Source organism: Podarcis raffonei, chromosome 7, assembly GCF_027172205.1.
Source record: "Podarcis raffonei isolate rPodRaf1 chromosome 7, rPodRaf1.pri, whole genome shotgun sequence".
NCBI classification, from domain to species: Eukaryota; Metazoa; Chordata; class Lepidosauria; order Squamata; family Lacertidae; genus Podarcis; species Podarcis raffonei.
Window position 1 is genome coordinate 68,632,321 of NC_070608.1, and position 18,364 is coordinate 68,650,684.

Consider the following 18,364-nt stretch of genomic DNA (forward strand, 5'->3'; position numbering starts at 1 on the left):
TTCTCGAAGCGCCCCACATGAGTTTGATGAAACTGCGGGAGGTAGTAGAAGACAGGAGTGCCTGACATGCTTTGGTCCATGGGGTCATGAAGAGTCGGACACGACTAAACAACAACAACAATTATTGAAACATGGTTCTAGGAAGTTTGCAACCCTAAGAAAGCAGAAGTGCCAGGACAAACTCGTGTATTTGGCCACCTAGTAAATCAGTGCTTTTCTGAGGCATTTATGCTCATGACACATTCAGTCTTTATGACATATAATGCTTTTAGTACAAGTAGCAAACTGCTCAATTCTGTCCTCGCCTTTCATTTAAAGATTAAGTGTCTGTAACCCAGATAGGCTGAAAACTTAGCATAATAAATGAAGTTTAGCAGGAGCAATTCAACCTTACCAATAAAGAGCCTTAGCAACTGCTTGGCAACTAAATAACTAAAAGGATACATTTGTTTGTATGTATGTATGCATTATGCTTGGTTTTTACTTACAGAGGCTGAGAACAAGAAAACAGGGTGCGGCTTGAAAAAGTGAGGGGTGAAGATCAAGCTGTAACTGTAATGCAAGTATTCTGGATTTTGCTATTTGTTTTGGACCTACATGATGAATTATGTTCCCATGCATGAGAAGAGGACAATATGGAGACAAACCTGGTTTGGGGCAATGGATTTGCTGCTTTTGCAACCTTATGGCATTCCAGATCCTTGGGTATAGGACTTCCTTCTCCATCCCATGTTGGCTATCTCTTACTGCCAAGCAGGGAAGTAGCAAAACCCAAAGAGGCAACAGGTGTCTGCAGGCACCTCCCTCGCCAATGCCTCACCTTTCTCTATTTTTGCTTCTACAAGGATCCCTAGCCACGATCCTTTGCGAGTTTCACCCCACTCTTGGTATTTGTGCGGATTAGGGTTACTCCGCTTAGATAGGATGGCTCTTTCTATCCCATTTCTATTTCCCTTTTAACGCGGGTGGCGCTGTGGGTAAAAGCCTCAGCGCCTAGGGCTTGCCGATCGAAAGGTCGGCGGTTCGAATCCCTGCGGCGGGGTGCGCTCCCGTTGCTCGGTCCCAGCGCCTGCCAACCTAGCAGTTCGAAAGCACCTCCGGGTGCAAGTAGATAAATAGGGACCGCTCTGGTGGGAAGGTAAACGGCGTTTCCGTGTGCTGCGCTGGCTCGCCAGATGCAGCTTTGTCACGCTGGCCACGTGACCCGGAAGTGTCTTCGGACAGCGCTGGCCCCCGGCCTCTTAAGTGAGATGGGCGCACAACCCCAGAGTCTGTCAAGACTGGCCCGTACGGGCAGGGGTACCTTTACCTTTACCTTTAAGAGAAGGGCTGCCCTAGCTAGCCATGTAAAAGTTTGGTTAGGAAATAAAGTTTTTAAACTTCCAGTGCGGTCTGGTTGTTTATCCTTATATCTCCGCATTCACTTGCAAAGGAACACCCCAGGCTGAGAGTCTCAGGCCTGGTCACCTGGGCACATACAAAGTTCAGAATCCAGTTCCAAACTGCAAACTGAGTCATGACAGTAGCACGTCAACTCAAAAACGAAAGGTAGCAGGAGTTCATGATTTTTCTAACTCAGGTCGTATTTCAGGTCAAATAAATAAATAAATAAATAATCATTTTCCTCCGAGACATCTGAAGGCAGCCCTGTTTAGGGAAGCTTTTAATGTTTAATAGGTTATTGTATTTTAGTGTTTTGTTGGAAGCCGCCCAGAGTGGCTGGGGAAACCCAGTCAGATGGGCGGGGTATAAATAATAAATTAGTAGTAGTAGTAGTAGTAGTAGTTTGTAAGTGTGGCATTCATACGGAGCGCCCAGTCATGTCACGAACTATTGACCTGTACACCACTAATCCGCTGCCACCAACCAGGTCCTCCCCGGTAAATCACTTAGTCTCAGTCAGGTTCTTAAGTTAACAAAGAAGAGTGTATTGCAAACACAAATAAACTTTAACTGCATTCAAAACGTTGTTACTCTTTACCTTCTTAGTCTTATTTTATACTGTCTCTAACTCTTCTACCTCCCCTCACACAAGAACCAACTGCACTAACTGTCTCTCTATTTCCAACTGTCTGCCAACTGCTTTCCCAACTGCCTTTTCCCAACCAACCCACTCAAACCTCAGGCTAAGCCCTTTTATAAACAGGTAGGCTCCGCCTCTGGCTTTTCTATTGGTCTACCTATTAACTCTTTCTCTCCCCCTGTACAGACATTTTCAAAAGAACGGGCAAATGCCACAGTAAGCATTTTTGAAAATCGCTTTCTTAATGCCAATGCAGATAAAGTCCATTATTATACCCATATTGCAGGGGGGATGACTGTGGCTCGGAGTGTGTCATGCCCACAGTGCAAAGTAACCCAGTGTTGCTATAACCTCACCATGGAAAACGGGAGGGGAAGTCAAAAAGACCAAAAAAAAATTATGTATTTGAGAGTATACATGAAAACTTTTCTTTTTTCCTTGAAATTCAATTTTAAAAATATTTTTTTAAAAACAAAGCTTGCTCCTGCTTGTTCATTAACAACCTGAGCAAAGGTCCACTTCCAGAGTAGCATGTTGGAACGTCTAAGTCTCCAGAACAGCCCACGGACTGAATCAGTGGTATTCTTCCTCTCTTGTGGGAGAGATGGCTGAGAAGCAATGTGAACAGGATCTACCATATTTTTCCGTGTATAAGACTAGGGTTTTTACTTTTAAAATTAGCTGTAAAATTTGCCTTCATCTTATACATGGGTAGTGCAGAGGTGGGTCGGGCAATTGGTTGCAGCCATGAGCAGGAGATTATCTGCGGCAATAGGGCTGGTGACTGTGTGGTGGGCTGTAGATGATTGGCTGCTGCCGCGGTTGATTGGCAGCTGTGGGTCTTCAGCCATGTGCGCAACTGTTGAGCGATTTTTGGCAATTCCCCCCCCAAAAAAGCTCAACAACCCTGGGCAATCCTCCCCAAAAAGCTTAACAATGCTTTGAAATCTCCCCCCATTTTCTTAATTTGGTGTCTTATATATAGGGGGTGTCTTATACACGGAGGCATGTTATATACAGAAAAATACGGTAATTGACAGTCTTTAGTGTGGAGAATTTAGATGGCTATCCCCATTATAAAGAGGGCACTCAGATGGCCTCTCTTAGATATGTCGCATGTTGCTTGAGCTTTGGCTCCAAAAGAGTTCTCTCCTCGTTTTCAAATGCATGTCACTTTCAAAGCCCTACCAATGATGCTCATTGCCACAAGACATTTCAGATAAATGGAGCAGGAAATAAATGTCATTAAATGCATTCGAAAAACATGTAATTTTGCAAGTCGTTTCTATCTTGCAAAGCTAACATTTTCTCTGTTGTATCAAATATTCTTGCGTACATCAATTTCACTAAAATCTACAATAGAATTGTCTTGCACTTTCCTATAAATTAATACATTTCCAAAGCTCCCAAGTCACATTGAGTGCATGCTATTTCTACTACAGACAACTTAGAGACGTGCAAGTTACTGTGTCCAGAAGCTGCAGTGGCAAGAATCTTTCCCCACCTTTGGGTACCAAGGTCATTCATCACCTCAGCATGAAGTTTGAAAGAAGCATCCTAGGAATAGCTTGAGCAGTATCGTGTTGGGAGGCAAGTTTCAGGGCAGTCGTGGCTGGAAAAAGAAGAATTAAACCTCCCCTCCCTGCACACTATTGTCCCAGTTTGAACTGGGGCAGGGCAGGGGGAGAGACTTACTGTAAAGTAAGAACAAGGCAACAGGCTATGTGAACATAATGTGTAGTTCAGGCGTCTGCAAATGTTTTCAGCAGGGGGCCGGTCCACTGTCCCTCAGACCTTGTGGGGGGCCGGACTATATGGGGGGGGATGAATGATTTTCGGCTGCCCACAAATATGCCTGAAGATGAGCCAGTGTGGTGTAGTGGTTAAGAGCGGTAGACTCGTAATCCGGTGAACCGGGTTCGCGTCTCCGTTCCTCCACATGCAGCTGCTGGGTGACCTTGGGCCAGTCACACTTCTCTGAAGTCTCTCAGCCTCACTCACCTCACAGGATGTTTGTTGTGGGGGAGGGAGGGAAAGGAGAATGTTAGCCGCTTTGAGACTCCTTCGGGAAGTGATAAAGCAGGATATCAAATCCAAACTCCTCCTCTTCTTCTTCATTCAACTTTGTGATTGAGGGAGTGGCTGTGAATGACTGACATTCGTATCCATTAAGCATTATAGAGTCATTGTGCCATGTTTTTTGTAGCAGAGTAATATCAAATTGCTCAAAATAGTTGAATAGAGTAAAAACTATGTGACTGCTAGGAATCACAAATGAAGAGGGCGCTGTTGCAGACAGATCCTGCTTTCAGGCCAGTGTGGTGTAGTGGTTAAGAGCGGTAGTCTCGTAATCTGGGGAACCAGGTTCGTGTTTCCGCTCCTCCACATGCAGCTGCTGGGTGACCTTGGGCTACTCACACTTCTCTGAAGTCTCTCAGCCCCACTCACCTCACAGAGTGTTTGTTGTGGGGGAGGAAGGGAAAGGAGAATGTTAGCCGCTTTGAGACTCCTTCAGGTAGTGATAAAGCGGGATATCAAATCCAAACCCTTCTTCCTCTTCTTCTTTACCTGTCCCAGTTGTCGTCCCAATAGCTGCAGTTGGGCTTCTCCAGCCAGTCAGGCGCTGTGGCAGGGTAGGAGGCTGTGTTGGCCGGCGAAGACAGAAGCAGGAGCCTCAGACAGAGGTAGGGGAACTGGGGCATCAACAGAGCTGTTACTCACCACCTGCTGCCGCTGCTTCCAGGGAGGCACCGCGGAGAAAAAGACAGAGCCGTCTGCCAACCCACAAGCAGCAGCTGCAGCCACCGCAACAACCCGCCTGAACGCCATGGGTGGAATGAAGGAGAGAGGCAGGCAGGCAGACGGTGATGAAGAAAACGTGTGAGGAAGTGACGCGGAAAAGGGGCACAGAGAAGGAAGGAAGGGCGGACTGAGGAAGAGGAAGGAGGAGCAGGAGGAAAACGCAGCAGCCAGAAGCAGCCGGCGTCACACGCCCCCTTCACAGCGCTGCCCTGCTGAGGCGGGCAGGCGGGCGAGCCGACTCCCGCCATTGATGGTGCCACGCGTGGGACAAGATTGCTCCATCCTTGAGGAGAAAAGCGCCGCCATGTGAGGGAGAGGGAGGGAGAGAGAAAGAATACCCGCATTGGCGATCCATGCGCTGGTGATCCACATGGCGATTCCCAGACCGTCCGCGTGCCAGGTCTATAAGGCAATTGGGCCTGATCCAGCCCACAGACCTTAGTTTGCTGACCCATGGTTTGATCCTAAGTACCAGGAGGACTATAAGAAGTACAGCCAGGGAGGTGTAGCGGTGAGAGTGTTGGACTAGGATCTGGGAAACCAGGGTTCAAATGCCCACTTAACCATGAAGTTTGCAGGGCTAGCTTCAGTCATTGCTATCTCTCAGCCTAAGCTGCTTCACAGGGTTGTTGTGAGAATTAAATGGGGAGGGGGAGAGCCGAGCATGGTAGCTTGAGCTCCTTGGAAGAAAGGTGAGGTACAAATAAATAAGTAAGTAAATAAGCTAATGTAAAAGCTATGGCAAAATTGTATAGTTATTTTTAATTTTTAAGGTGTGTGTGTTTTTATTAAAAAATATTAATTCAACCCCAAGAGAACCAAAAGAGTGGGATAGATATGTATTAAAAAATAAGCATGTTGTTGTTGTTTGAAAAAGATTTTATATTACGAATACATTTGTTTCAGGAGCCAGGTGCAGGGCAGGCGATTGCAAAAGGATTGAATATAGGAGGCTCGAAAAGAACCTTCAGTAACATGTTACAGCTGAAGGTGTAATGAACGATCTTGGATCCTGGGATATACAACTGGACCTGAGTGTGAGGTGCACCGCAGCCAAGGAGGGCAGGCGGCAGTGTTGCCGCCCCCTCTCTTACTCTCCTCCCCCGGGTCAGGCCTACCTGGGGGTAGAGCTGTGGTCAAGTAAACATACCACAGCACAGCGCCTTCTTGCATGGAGCCAGGCTCTGATGAAGGATCTTGCTGGGGGAGGCACCTGTTTGCCCCCTCACAAATTTGTGCCCTGGGCCACGGCCCCCAAGGTGCCCCTCACGCTCCACCTCTGTGCTTTATTGTGTTTTTAATAGTTTATTGGCAGCCGCCCAGAGATGCTGTGGCAGCCCAGTCAGATGGGCAGCATGTTATTATATCAACCCACCAGCAATTACCCACACACAGCCTTCCCCAGAAAACAGATGTTACAGGGGCCAGGCCAGCAGTGTGGACCCTCTTCCAACAATGGTGTGAGGGTCCTTGCCTGTTCTCCAACAAACACGTTTTGCATACAGAAAGCCAATCTCTGGTATCTGAAGGTACAGCTGGAAAAGACTCCATCCTGAAACCCCACAGAGCCACAGTCAGTCATTACTGACAGAACTGAACTAGGTGGATCCAGTGTAATGCAGTTTCCAATGTCCTATGGAAGGAGACCAGCGAGTGGCTCTGATTTGTCATTTTGATGAATTTATCAGACATTTGTCAAATAGCTGGCTAATTAATCTTCTGGCTCTGAATTACTTCCATCCGTAGCCTTAAGCAAAGACGGCATACATGTGAAGCTGACTGCTCATGACTGCAGCTGAAAGAGTGTCCGGCTGAATACCTGCTTAAAACATCGGCATAAATACAAAGCAGTGGTAAATCAGGTCAAAGCAATGTACATGTTAATAAGCATCCCAAAGTGCTAATCGTGGCTTTAGGAAGAAGAGTAAAATGCATTTACCGTCCTCTTTTGTTCTGCCTCTCAGCATGCGGTTTAAAGCTAAATCTTCCTTGTGCATCATCCAACAGGATTTTTAAAAAGAAAGAATGCGGAATTGCTATTTTTGTTAATTGTTCATGAGATCTCATTAAACTTTCCTATCATACCAATATTTCGTTCGTTTAATCAGTGATAGTTGGGGCCGCAAAAGATAAATCTGTTCCATTATTAATAGGCTGTATAGTTGTTGTTTAAAATATTCTTGAAAAGAAGCGTCTTTAAATAAAAGCAGTTATTTTTTCTTTAAAATGCAGTGGTTGTGTTTTTTCTTTACTAATTAACTTTTAAAAAAACCAAAAAAAAAACATCCCCTCATTCTCCAAGTGCCATCTGATCTATGCTTTGTATATTTATAGTGAGTTTGGAGAAGAAAGAGGGGAATTTGATGAAGTTCTTTAAGTTATTAATTATTTCTCTTGCCTCCCTGAGTTGCATAAGGGAATCAATCCTTTAAAAGCCAGGCAAAGGGATGGATAAATTGTCCTGCTCTTTAAATCAATGCCTTTCAATGGAAGGAAATGAAGCCTGGTCTTTGAAGGCAATTTTTGGAACTGCGGTTTAGTGCAAATTCTGCTGCCAGTCTCCTGACAGACTAGGTTGCAGGGGGCATATTCAGGCTGGAGACAAGATGACAGCCTTTTCAGAGAGTTGAAAATGCTACAGAAAACCCATCATTGGCCACGGTGCACACACTCATGCCCACAGTCATCTCTGCTTAGGAGATTCTTCAACAAATTCTACAAAATTTGTTGACCTGAAATGATGGCAGATGCAGCCATGCCCTGTTACACTCTCCTTAAAGCTACTCAATTTTCTTTTAAATCAGCTCATTGTCTCCAGACTGATGTTGGAGATAACCTTATGGCAAACATGAGACTGGTACCAAAAAAACACAGCATCCTTCCTGTTTCCATTGGCATGATACATTTAAAGCAGTGTCTTGCTGCTTTAAACCATCACACCTTCCTCCCCAATGAGTCCTGGGAGCTGTAAGGGATCTGAGAGTTGCATGTTCAGACCCAGAAACCTCCCTCCTAAATAAATCCACACTTGACTCAAATTTTGGTTTTGGTTTTTGGCAGAATTTAGGCCACAACTTTATTGATAACAGCAAGTGAGTGGTTGCATAGGCTCTGGTTCAACTAGCTCCCTGCCATGCAGGTAGCACTGACCCAGGGTTCCAGCAAAGGTCAGCCAAGGGTGAACACCTGGATAAGCAGAAAGCCAGGAACAGGCTATCTCTGTCACCCAAATGTCCCCCTGGACTCAGGCACGGGCACAACTCCCTCTCAGGGGTTGACCAAACCATTGAGTCCCTGGATTCCTTTAATGGAATACCCTTCACATAGGGATGGTGATAGCGTTCTCCCATCCCTATCACCTGAACCAGAGCCTATCCGCAACCTTACAAATTGTGATGATTTGCTACGCGGCAGGCGAAACCCAAATGGCAACAGCCAATCAGCCAAGTGGGGAAAATTCCTGCCGTGCCCCAGTCCCAATGACAGATGACACACAACGGCATAGCAAGGTAAAGCACAAAACCCTAAAAGTAGGGAGAGGTGGGCGGATGTTCTGAATGCACATGCCAAAAGAGGAAGCTCTGGGTCCCATACATGGGTATAAATAGGTCCCTCGAACCATTTGGACTGTGTCCCATTGGCCAGATTGCACCCGGCTGCAAGGGACCTACCAATTGGGTGTTGTGGCTGACCAATCGTACCCACCCACAACACAGGGTGTTGGTTTCCAGGTCTCACTGCAATACATGCCCTCTTGAAGGGAGGACCCGATCATGAGACCCTCAATCCCTTCACAGAGCTACAATTCCCAGAGTTCCTTGGGAAGAGGGATTGACTCTTAAACCACTCTGGGAACTGCAGCTTCACAAGGTGAAGATGGGTTTCTTAACAACACTCAGCATCCTTGCAGCTCCAAGGATCCTTAGGTCATTCAGAAAATTTGTCTGAGATGGCCATCAATGCATGATGGCCTCAGTGAAACTCCCCACCCAAAGCTGCTATTTGCATTGGGAGAGAACCATCCAGTGGCACTAAGGAAGGTTTCCTCCCAATACAAACAGCAGTATTGGATGAGAGATTTCATTAGGACCATGACAGGAGGAAAAGGGCTGTACTATCCCTTCCCACATATGTACCTCCATGGTCCCAATGCTGCTTGATGCCCTGTTGCAGCTGCTATTTACATTACATAAAGCATGGACAATTAATTGTAAGTCACGGAATTAACATTAGGTCCAGTTTGGCCCATGAATTCAGACCTTACCTTCAGGTGTTTCTTAGAAACTCAGTTTTATCATGTGTGATTTGAGAAACTCGGAGTTATCTTTAAATGTTTAGGTTGGGGGTTTTTTTTAAGAGCAGAGTTGCAGATTTGATGAACTGTGCAGTAACTCCCATAAGTGAGCACACACTTTAATTAACTCCAAAATTAACCTACAAACCTCACTGAACACAACAGGAAAATCCTAAAATCAGCATTTCTAGGCCAAAGAAATTTGACACCTCTCATTTTTCAAATTTGCACATAAAAAGGTTTGGCCAGCATCAAGTTTTCCGTCCAACTCTCCTGGGCATTGCAGATTGCATAAAGTTAGTTACTGCTCCAGATAGAAGGCATGCTTTAAATAACTGGAATCTCTGAGTGTACACACCATTTATGGTTCTGTGTTATTTATGTGGGACATCTAGGCATTATATTATTCTGTTCTAGAGACCTAAAATGCTGATTGAATCTCTGAGTGCTATAAACAACACTCTTAGAGCAATTCCTCATTAAGGTAAAAGGCTCCTTGCAATATACAAATATACGGTCATAGAGACTCTGTCCATATAGTAGTCAGCCACATCAGCCAAGCTGCAATGTCGTCAGTCCGTCCTTTGAATGATTAAGTCAGGAATCAGGCTTGAAGCATTGGCCCTGTGTTAACACTGTGAATGGTCAACAGGCCCAAGACATTTTGCTGCCTGAGTGCCATGAGAACTAGGGGTGGTGCCATGAGGAAAACATGGCACCACCCTTAGTTCAGTGTACACCAACTGGACTGTTGGTTTTTACTTGAACACTAAACTGGATAGCATCCGCAACCGCACATGATGGCAGCAGCCTACTTTAGGGCAGGCTGAGTGTGTGTCACACATCGTTGACACCACCCACCCTCAGCATTTTGCTGCCTGAGGCTGCTGTCTTGTTTTGCCTAATGGTAGGGCTGGCCCTGATGGTTAAATCCATTTCAGCTATAAGGAGAAGGCAGTTTCTCATCCTTCATAATGATTTTAAGGAGTCTGGTGAAGTTCTTTTCCAAGTACATATCATGCAATCATGTTTTAGTTTGTTTGAAACTGGCCGTTGCAAAGTATCAGGGATTATTTATTTTTAATATATTTGATTTACACCCTGACCCTCAATGGGGTCCCAGGATGAGTGTGAATATTTAAAAAAAAACAATTATTGATACACTGCAGTGATTTGGTTTCTGTGTATTGATGCTGTTTGAGAATCTGAGAAAAGTGATCCTAAAGCAAAAATGGGGAACTTCTGGTCCACAGGTGTAATTGGACCCACAAAATCATTTTGGCAAAGCCACTCTCACCTGTCTTCCTCCTAATGTCAGGTACCAGACAAGTTAGGTCACCTCGCTGCCCTCACTACTAACCATGTGAACACTAGAAAGAAGTGAAGACTTTTTAATTAATAGGAAATTAGTGGTTTTAATTTTATCTTTTTAGAGTGCACCGTGAACAATTTGTGGATATGGATTCTTTTTTTAAAAAAAAGCTATGCTGTTTCTTTCTACTTTTCCCCCACACTGGAAACAGTGGTCTTCATCCCCCAATTCATTAGAGGCATACAATCTTTTTCTAGTTGGCTAATAGCTTCCCTGTGGTTTGATAAATAATCTTTTAGAGGCTAAACAACTGTGAGAAGCATCTTGGTGAAGCCCTGACTGAAGCAAAACATTTTCCACAAGTGCTCCAATTTGAGCAAAATTATTACTTACCGCCACTCCAAAGTCCCTGGCACTTTTGTTTTTGCAACAACAACCTGATCTCTCTCTCTCTCTCTCTCTCTCTCTCTCTCTCTCTCTCTCTCTCTCTCTCTCTCTGGTTCAAGCTAGTCAGTGAAAGCTCCTGATTTAAAGACAAGCCCATGAAATGCAAATCTGCAAAGACATAAAACTCTGGTACATTGGGCTTCAAGGTTAGCTTTATTTTGACCTTTTGCAAAGCATGTCCTACAGTTTGGTCTCGGGCAACCTCGGAGCTTTGGGTTGGGCCATGGGCATCCTGTAGCAAAGGGAAATGTAGCTTCAGATTATGGTGGTAAACTGACCATCCCTTCTGGCAAAAGTCTGACAGAGAAGCAGCCCAGGCATGGGTGAAAACCAGAGCTGTCTCTTTTGTTGGGAGAGACTAGTGTACGCTCAGAGGCAGGACTGGGGTTTGCAGCTTGCTTCCCAAATAGGAAAGGACAGCTTGCTACAGAAACAAGAGACTGCAGGCAGTGTGTATAAACTCCCAGTATGTTCCAGATTATTGAAAAAAGCAAGAGCCCCACATTGTCTTTATTGTACCCAATGTCAGAGACTGGGCAGAGGAGGAATGGCGGAGACCTGACCTTTCCAGGGAGGAGGAAGAGGAAGACAGTAAAGATTTACAACAGGGGCTTGAGGAAGGTCACAGCTCAGAGGCAGATAAGGGGAAAAGTTGGGAAATTATGGGAGAGCCAGAGCAACACCTGGCTGACACGTCATTAGAAGGCATTGCTGACCCACCATCTCCCAGAACCCGGCAGGACTTAAAAGTAGGGGAGCAAAGAGCTCAAAGGCAGAGGGCACGTAGCAGCTGTCGGCTTGGCCGGGGGCATGGACGACCCCCAGGCAAACGACAGGAACGTTTCCAGCCTGTCCCTCCCATCAGCATGCAGCTCTAGGAAGTTCCAACAGCCTTCCCCGACGATTTATAGTAACTCATGCCTTGGAGACACTGAGCACACATCCAGAGTCCAGCAGAGATAAAACGCAGTCTGAGCTAGGCTGGGGTTGTAAGCACTAAGCTACTTTATTAAGCATAAGGCAGAACAAAAGAAAACATGCCTCCTCTCTCTGGTCTTCATCGGAGAGAAATCAGAAGTGAAAGCAAAAAAAACCCCGGAAACAGTACAGTAAACATCTGCTCCCGTGATTCCAACAGTCGATGCTGGAATACATTGTGGCGATCACACAGGGTCCCCGGACGTTTCCCTGTCTATTGATCCCTGTGCCACCACTTTATTTCTCGCTGCCACCATCCAGGCCCTACTTGGGACAATACTGAGCCCAGTCAGGGTTAAATTGAAACATATACTTTTGTTTATTTATTGCAGTTTAACAAGTGTGTGGTTTCATAGACAGTATCAGTCAATTGTATTCATGGGGTGCCTATCCAGACCTATATCTTTCGCTACCTGCTTTCACTCACTAAACCACCTCTCAGATATTTACTTGTCTGCCTAGCCCCTAACTATTCCTGACTCAGCCTATTTTGCTACACTAACTCAACCTAACCACAAACTCTATCCCAATTCACTCCCACTCCAACCAACCACCCAACTCCCAACGAACTCCCCCCTTTGCCCCCCCCAGAACTGGTTTTATAGTCCCTCTGACTCCACCCCCTGGGTCCTGATTGGGTAACCTGTTTAACTATTTCACCTCCAGCACTCTCATATGTTAACATCACATACATAAAACAGACTTGTGATGAACCAATCCTACACAGTATCTGCACAGTAAGAGGAATAGAAACCCAACAGCAGCACCCGTAGAGGAGGTGATGATGATGATGACGAATGAGGAAGTGGGAGAGACGGAGGGTGGAGATTCACTCAGGACAACGCCATTATCCAAGAGGCTGGGTTCTATAGCCTTTCTCTGTAAAGATTGAAATAAAAAAGGACTGTAAGAAACCTTTCCTTGTCTTTATACTTTCCTGGGCAGCCAGCCGGGAGCCGCTGACAACATCCTGGCACCCATGCCTGCTAACTTCTTATTCTTTACTTGGGAGGTAGCAGTCCTGGACTTTCTCCTGTTCCCATGCCACGTTTGAAGGCATTTTTCCAATGATAACTTTCATACAGCAATTGGAATTATCACAGCTCAGTCAGAAAACATATACAGTGGTACCTTGGGTTACATACACTTCAGGTTACATACGCTTCAGGTTACACTCCGCTAACCCAGAAATATTGCTTCAGGTTAAGAACTTTGCTTCAGGATGAGAACAGAAATTGTGCTCCGGCGGCGCAGCAGCAGCAGGAGGCCCCATTAGCTAAAGTGGTGCTTCAGGTTAAGAACAGTTTCAGGTTAAGAACGGACCTCCGGAACGAATTAAATACTTAACCCGAGGTACCACTGTACTTTGTGCACATAAGGCTTCAGATTCTTTGGCATCACCAATTAAAAGAACCTTGGGAATAAGGACTCCAAGACTAAAAATAAGGTCTATGCAGGATAGGACCGGCCCTTGTATTAAGCAAAATGCGGTGACTGCCTCAGGAAGATGCTGGGCAGTACAGGACAGTGGCACCAGCCTTTCCCAGATGCTCTAATAACTTTCTAATAATGTTAAAACAGGTCAGCGTAGATCCAGCTAGGTGTTATTCAGCTGTAGGTCAGTGTTGGAGAAGGGCTGCAGGTCAGTAGTAGAGCATCTGCTTTGCATGCGAAACATCCTAGATTCAACCCTCAGCATCTCTAGGTAGGTCTGGGAGAGAACCCCACCTGAAATCATTGCGAACATTTGTCAGTCGGTGTAGACAATACTGAGCTAGATGGACCAATAGTCTGGCTCAGTATAAGATGGCTTCCTGTGTTCCTAAATAACTGCTTGTGCAAGAGGTCTTCAGCCCCTCTCCTCCCTGCTGAGATGCTCCCTGCTATTTCCATATCTGCTCCAGAGTGTTGGAGGAAACCCCAGAACCAATATACAGTGGTGCCTCGCGTTAAGTACTTAATTCGTTCCGGAGGTCTGTACTTAACCTGAAACTGTTCTTAACCTGAAGCACCACTTTAGCTAATGGGGCCTCCTGCTGCCGCCGCACCGCCAGAAAACGATTTCTGTTCTCATCCTGAAGCAAAGTTCTTAACCTGAAGCACTATTTCTGGGTTAGCGGAGTCTGTAACCTGAAGCATATGTAACCTGTAGTGTATGTAACCCGAGGTACCGCTGTAGCGGACTTTTGGGGGGAGGAGAGTGGGAGAGCACTGTTTATTTTAAAATAATTCTTTAGGTTACAAAAGTACATGTATTCTCTCTCTCTCTCTCTCTCTCTCTCTCTCTCTCTCTCTCTCTCTCTCTTGCAGAAGTAGGAATACTTCTGCTAATAGAATTTCCCCCTTAGTGCTACTTCGAATTCAACCTAATATGCTTTACTTTTTTTTCTCTTCAAGACGCTTTGAGGAATATAGTGAAAAGTGGGGTACCTTAACTGATAATAAATAAATGCTAATATTCTCCTTTGATTTGTACCAGATGGGAATGTGCCCCTTCAGTTGCATTCTTCTTCGTGGCAAGTATTGCACAAAAGCACTTCCTAATGAACACTGGATTTTCACTCTGTCGGTGTCAATTGACATTCAGCCGCAATTGGAGAGCGCGGCTCAATATTTAAGGTTTATTTTATTATGTTCACCTCCACCCCCAGCAGTTAAGTGCAGTGGCTTTCAAACTCGCTCACCCATTTTTATGCTATTATGGCATTCCTTTGCATTTTAATTGCAGGTTTCCATTTTCAAGAGGGCGGCAAATGTCCCCAAAAGTTTCGAAACTAGTAAAAAGCTTCATTCAGGGCACTGCTCTCAGCTGCACTCATTTTTTAAATAGGAGGCAAAAGGAAAGCTGCTAAGAAAAATGACGGGATCCTGAGAGAACATAAAATGAGATGCTTCGGTGAAATAGTCCAACTTGGCTTTAGGCCAGTTGCCCATATATGTGTGTGTGTGTGTGTAAAAATGGGGTGTTAGCTTGGTTAACATAATGTATCAAATAAAGCCAGGGTTGTTTATGGACAGTCAGTATTGGCATTTCCACTTGGTGCTCACCAACAGCAAGAGGGGGTCCTGCTTACCTGACCTCCTGCCGCCACCATTGCGGTGGCATACCAGGAGGATGTCAGAGACTGGCTGGATGAGGAAGAGAGATGACAACTGCCCAGTCAAGAGCTCTCCAGGGAAGGTACAGAGGAAGAGGATTTCAAGCCTGGGGATTGGTGGTAGGACACAGGCCACACCTCAGAGGAGGGGACTAGCTGGGACATGCTAGGAGCAGGGCGCTTGAGAGATAGCAAAGAGATGGAAGCAGGCACAGACAAGGTGAGAAGGTTTCCAGTTTGGATGCAGGCACCGACAGAGATGACAGAGGAGAGGTAGACCCTGACAGTTTCTCTGCTGACAGCTCGCCAGCCCCACTCCTAGAATGAAGCGTTTATTGCATATTCCTGAGCAGTGAGCCAGGCAGACACAGAGGGAGTCCCACAGTAAAAGATCACAGAGAGAGGGGCCCGACACAGAAGATTAGGGAGTGATGGAAGGGCTTCAAGCCAGTTCAAACAGCTGCTTCATTAAGTGCCAGGGACTGGGCAGAGAAGAAGTGGTGGATACCACCTTCCCATCCTGACTCTTCCAGGGAGGAGGAAGAGGAAGACAGTATAGATTTACAACAGGGGGTTGAGGGAGGTCACAGCTCAGAGGCAGATGAGGGGGAAAGATGGGAAATAATGGGAGAGGAGGAGCAGGCAGAGCAAGAGCAGCAGCTGGCTGACACGTCGTCATTAGAAAACATTCCAGACCCTTAATGGGCCAAAGAGGAAAATTTAAGGTTAGATTGTGTTAAGATAAATTATAGAACAAAAATTGAGAAAGATGGAAAGGATTTCCTGAAATAGCTAATTGAACTAGAATACAAAAAAGGGAGGTGTGAGGAGGTCAATGAAACAAGTAAATGAAAGGTAAAGATACGGAAATATTGGATGTGTTTTTAAATGTTTTTGTTTTTCTTGTTGTTTTGCTGTATTGTTTTTTGTTTTTGTTTTTATTTCTGATGTATTGTAAGATACTGTTTTGTTTTGTTTAACTTTTTATTGTTTCTTTTTTCTTTTTCCTGTAATTATTAAACCTCTAATAAATATCATTTTTAAAAAAAAAAAAAAAAGAAAACATTCCAGACCCACCATCTCCCAGAACCTGGTGGGCCTTAAAAGTAGGAGAGCAAAGAGCTCAAAGTCTTCCTCTTTGTGGAACAGGAATTCAATAATGTGAAGCACCCATCATTCCTATGCTGGACCACAAAGCCATCTTCCTAGCCCCCTCACTTGTAAAGCTTAGATCCTCACCATACTCATCTACATCTTATTCCTGGTTCCTTATCTTCTCCTTCTTGGTTATTTTTTTTTCCAATTACAGAGAAAAAGCTGCTATAGAGTGGAGAAAGGAAATGTGGTTGTATGAATCAGTCCCAAAGTCACTCATAAAGTTGATTATTTGATGTGTACAGGGTTGTGAATGTATTGGCCTCAACTTAATGGGTTACAAACTGGCAAACCAATCTAAAATGTTTCCCCAATAGTAAAAGTTAATATACCCCCCAAATAAAACTATTCATTACCTATTATGGAGATCCATCTTGACAGTGCTGAGATGCAGTCTGACTGTTAACTGCTTTTGGCTTTACCAAGACTTAAAGCATATCCTCTTTGTGACATCACACATGACATCAGAATGGCATGTTTGCATTCAACCTAGACTATCTCCATGACAACAGCAATGGCCAGTAAACTTCTGCAACCAAGTAACCATCAGACTGACTACCCATTTGTTTCTGTCTAGACTATTGGATGTTCATTTTTTGCTCTTATAATCAAAGCCTGAAGAAGGGCTGTGTATAATCTAAAAACCTGCTTCCACTGTTAAACAAAACTAATTGTCAGGGACTGGGCAGGGGTCAGACCTCCTCCTCATCCTGACGCTTCCAGGGAGGATGAAGAGGAAGGCAGTATAGATTTACAACAGGGGTTTGAGGGAGGTCACAGCTCAGAGGCAGATGAGGGGGGCAAAGTTGGGAAATCAAGGGAGAGTCAGAACAACACCCGGCTGACACCTTGTCATTAGACAGCATTCCTGACTCTCCATCTCCCAGAACCCAGTGAGCGTTAAAAGTAGGAGAGTAAAGAGCTCAAAGACAGAGGAAACTTAGAGGCACCCATAGAGGAGGTGATGATGATGACGAATAAGGAAGTGGGAGAGAAGGGGGTGGAGATTAACTTGGGACAATGCTGTTATCCAAGATGCTGGGTTCTATAGCCTTCCTCCTTAAAGATTGAAATAAAAAAGGACTGTAAGAAACTTTTCCTTGCCTTTATACTTTCCTGGGCAGTCAGCCGGGAGCCACTGACAGCATCCTGACAGAAAGACAGGGTCACCCTTTAGAAGTCTCTCTGTGTTCTTTGTTTTGCTTTCCTTAATAAAGAAGCTGACTGCAATTTTGCCATGTGCTTCTCTCTCTCTCTCACCTGCAAACAACCTGCTCCACCTGTGGACTCCCTGACAGTTGACAAGTGAGAGTTCACGGCGGCAGTGAGACTGATGCTGTGCAGGCAGGCTGTCCGAGCCAAACCACACTGCCCTTGGCACTGCCTCTGATCAACACCACCCAGCACACCGTAGCTGGGTAGCAATGGGAGGTTAGGTCAGCAGCCCTGCATCAACAACCATGACTGGTACACATATTCAAACTGTGTGACCTGAGGAGTCAGGTTGTTCAGCACCTCTCAATGAGGAGTGCAGGCATTTTCTCCTTGTTTAGCCTCTACAGAATCTGTTGAGCATGGGGAAAGAGGGCGGTGATGCCAAAGCAATGTGCTAACCTGGCAGAGGGAGCTAAACCCACCTCCAGTTGCAGCCGCTTTGTTCTAAAATCCAAGAATGGGTTGAGGCAACAGCTGCCCACAGAAGGAAACAGAAAGCTGTTGCAGCTGGCCACCAGACTACAACAGGCTCTGCTCCTTTAATTGTTCTAAGTTTTGGACCCCTTATCTCATCCCTTCCCCTGCCAGGAAACATGAATCTTGAAACCAAAAGCTGGCAACTCTCTTTGGCCATACAATTTTCATCTAACCATCTCATAGGAACATAAGGAGCTGCCTTATAGTGAGTCAGATCAATGGTCCATCCATTTCAGTTTTGTGTACAATGGCTGGCAGCAGCTCTTCAGGATTTCTCTTTCATGGTCCTGAGAGCAGGGCGCCCAAGACTGGCAGGTAGATGAAGAAGCAGAGCTGAGCAGAGCTGCCACAGTCTTTTCTCGCTATTCCTCTGCAATTCACCTGGACTGCCTCTCATCATGCTGTAGTTTACAGCGCCACCTGTATGTAACCAACCAAACCACAGCATGGCAACACTCTTACGTATTCATTATATAGCATATGTATTCTTTTTCCATACATTCAACTGGAGTAAACAGTAGAGAAGTTCTAGAGGGCACGCAGTAACTTTTGAATGAGAAAAA

At 45.3% G+C, this 18,364-nt stretch overlaps 1 long non-coding RNA gene across 2 annotated transcripts in view; it reads right to left on the minus strand.

The window, feature by feature from the left end:
- The window catches only part of LOC128417876 (uncharacterized), a 28,566-nt gene extending 11,901 nt beyond the window's left edge, over window positions 1-16,665 (minus strand). Inside the window, exon 1 of one of the 2 annotated variants that reach the window (XR_008331578.1) lies at window positions 16,466-16,665. This is a non-coding gene — a long non-coding RNA (uncharacterized LOC128417876). Of the gene's footprint in view, window positions 1-16,193; window positions 16,358-16,465 lie in introns of those variants that run through there. The other variant, XR_008331579.1, reaches the window with a different exon arrangement.
- Window positions 16,666-18,364: the final 1,699 nt, after the last annotated feature.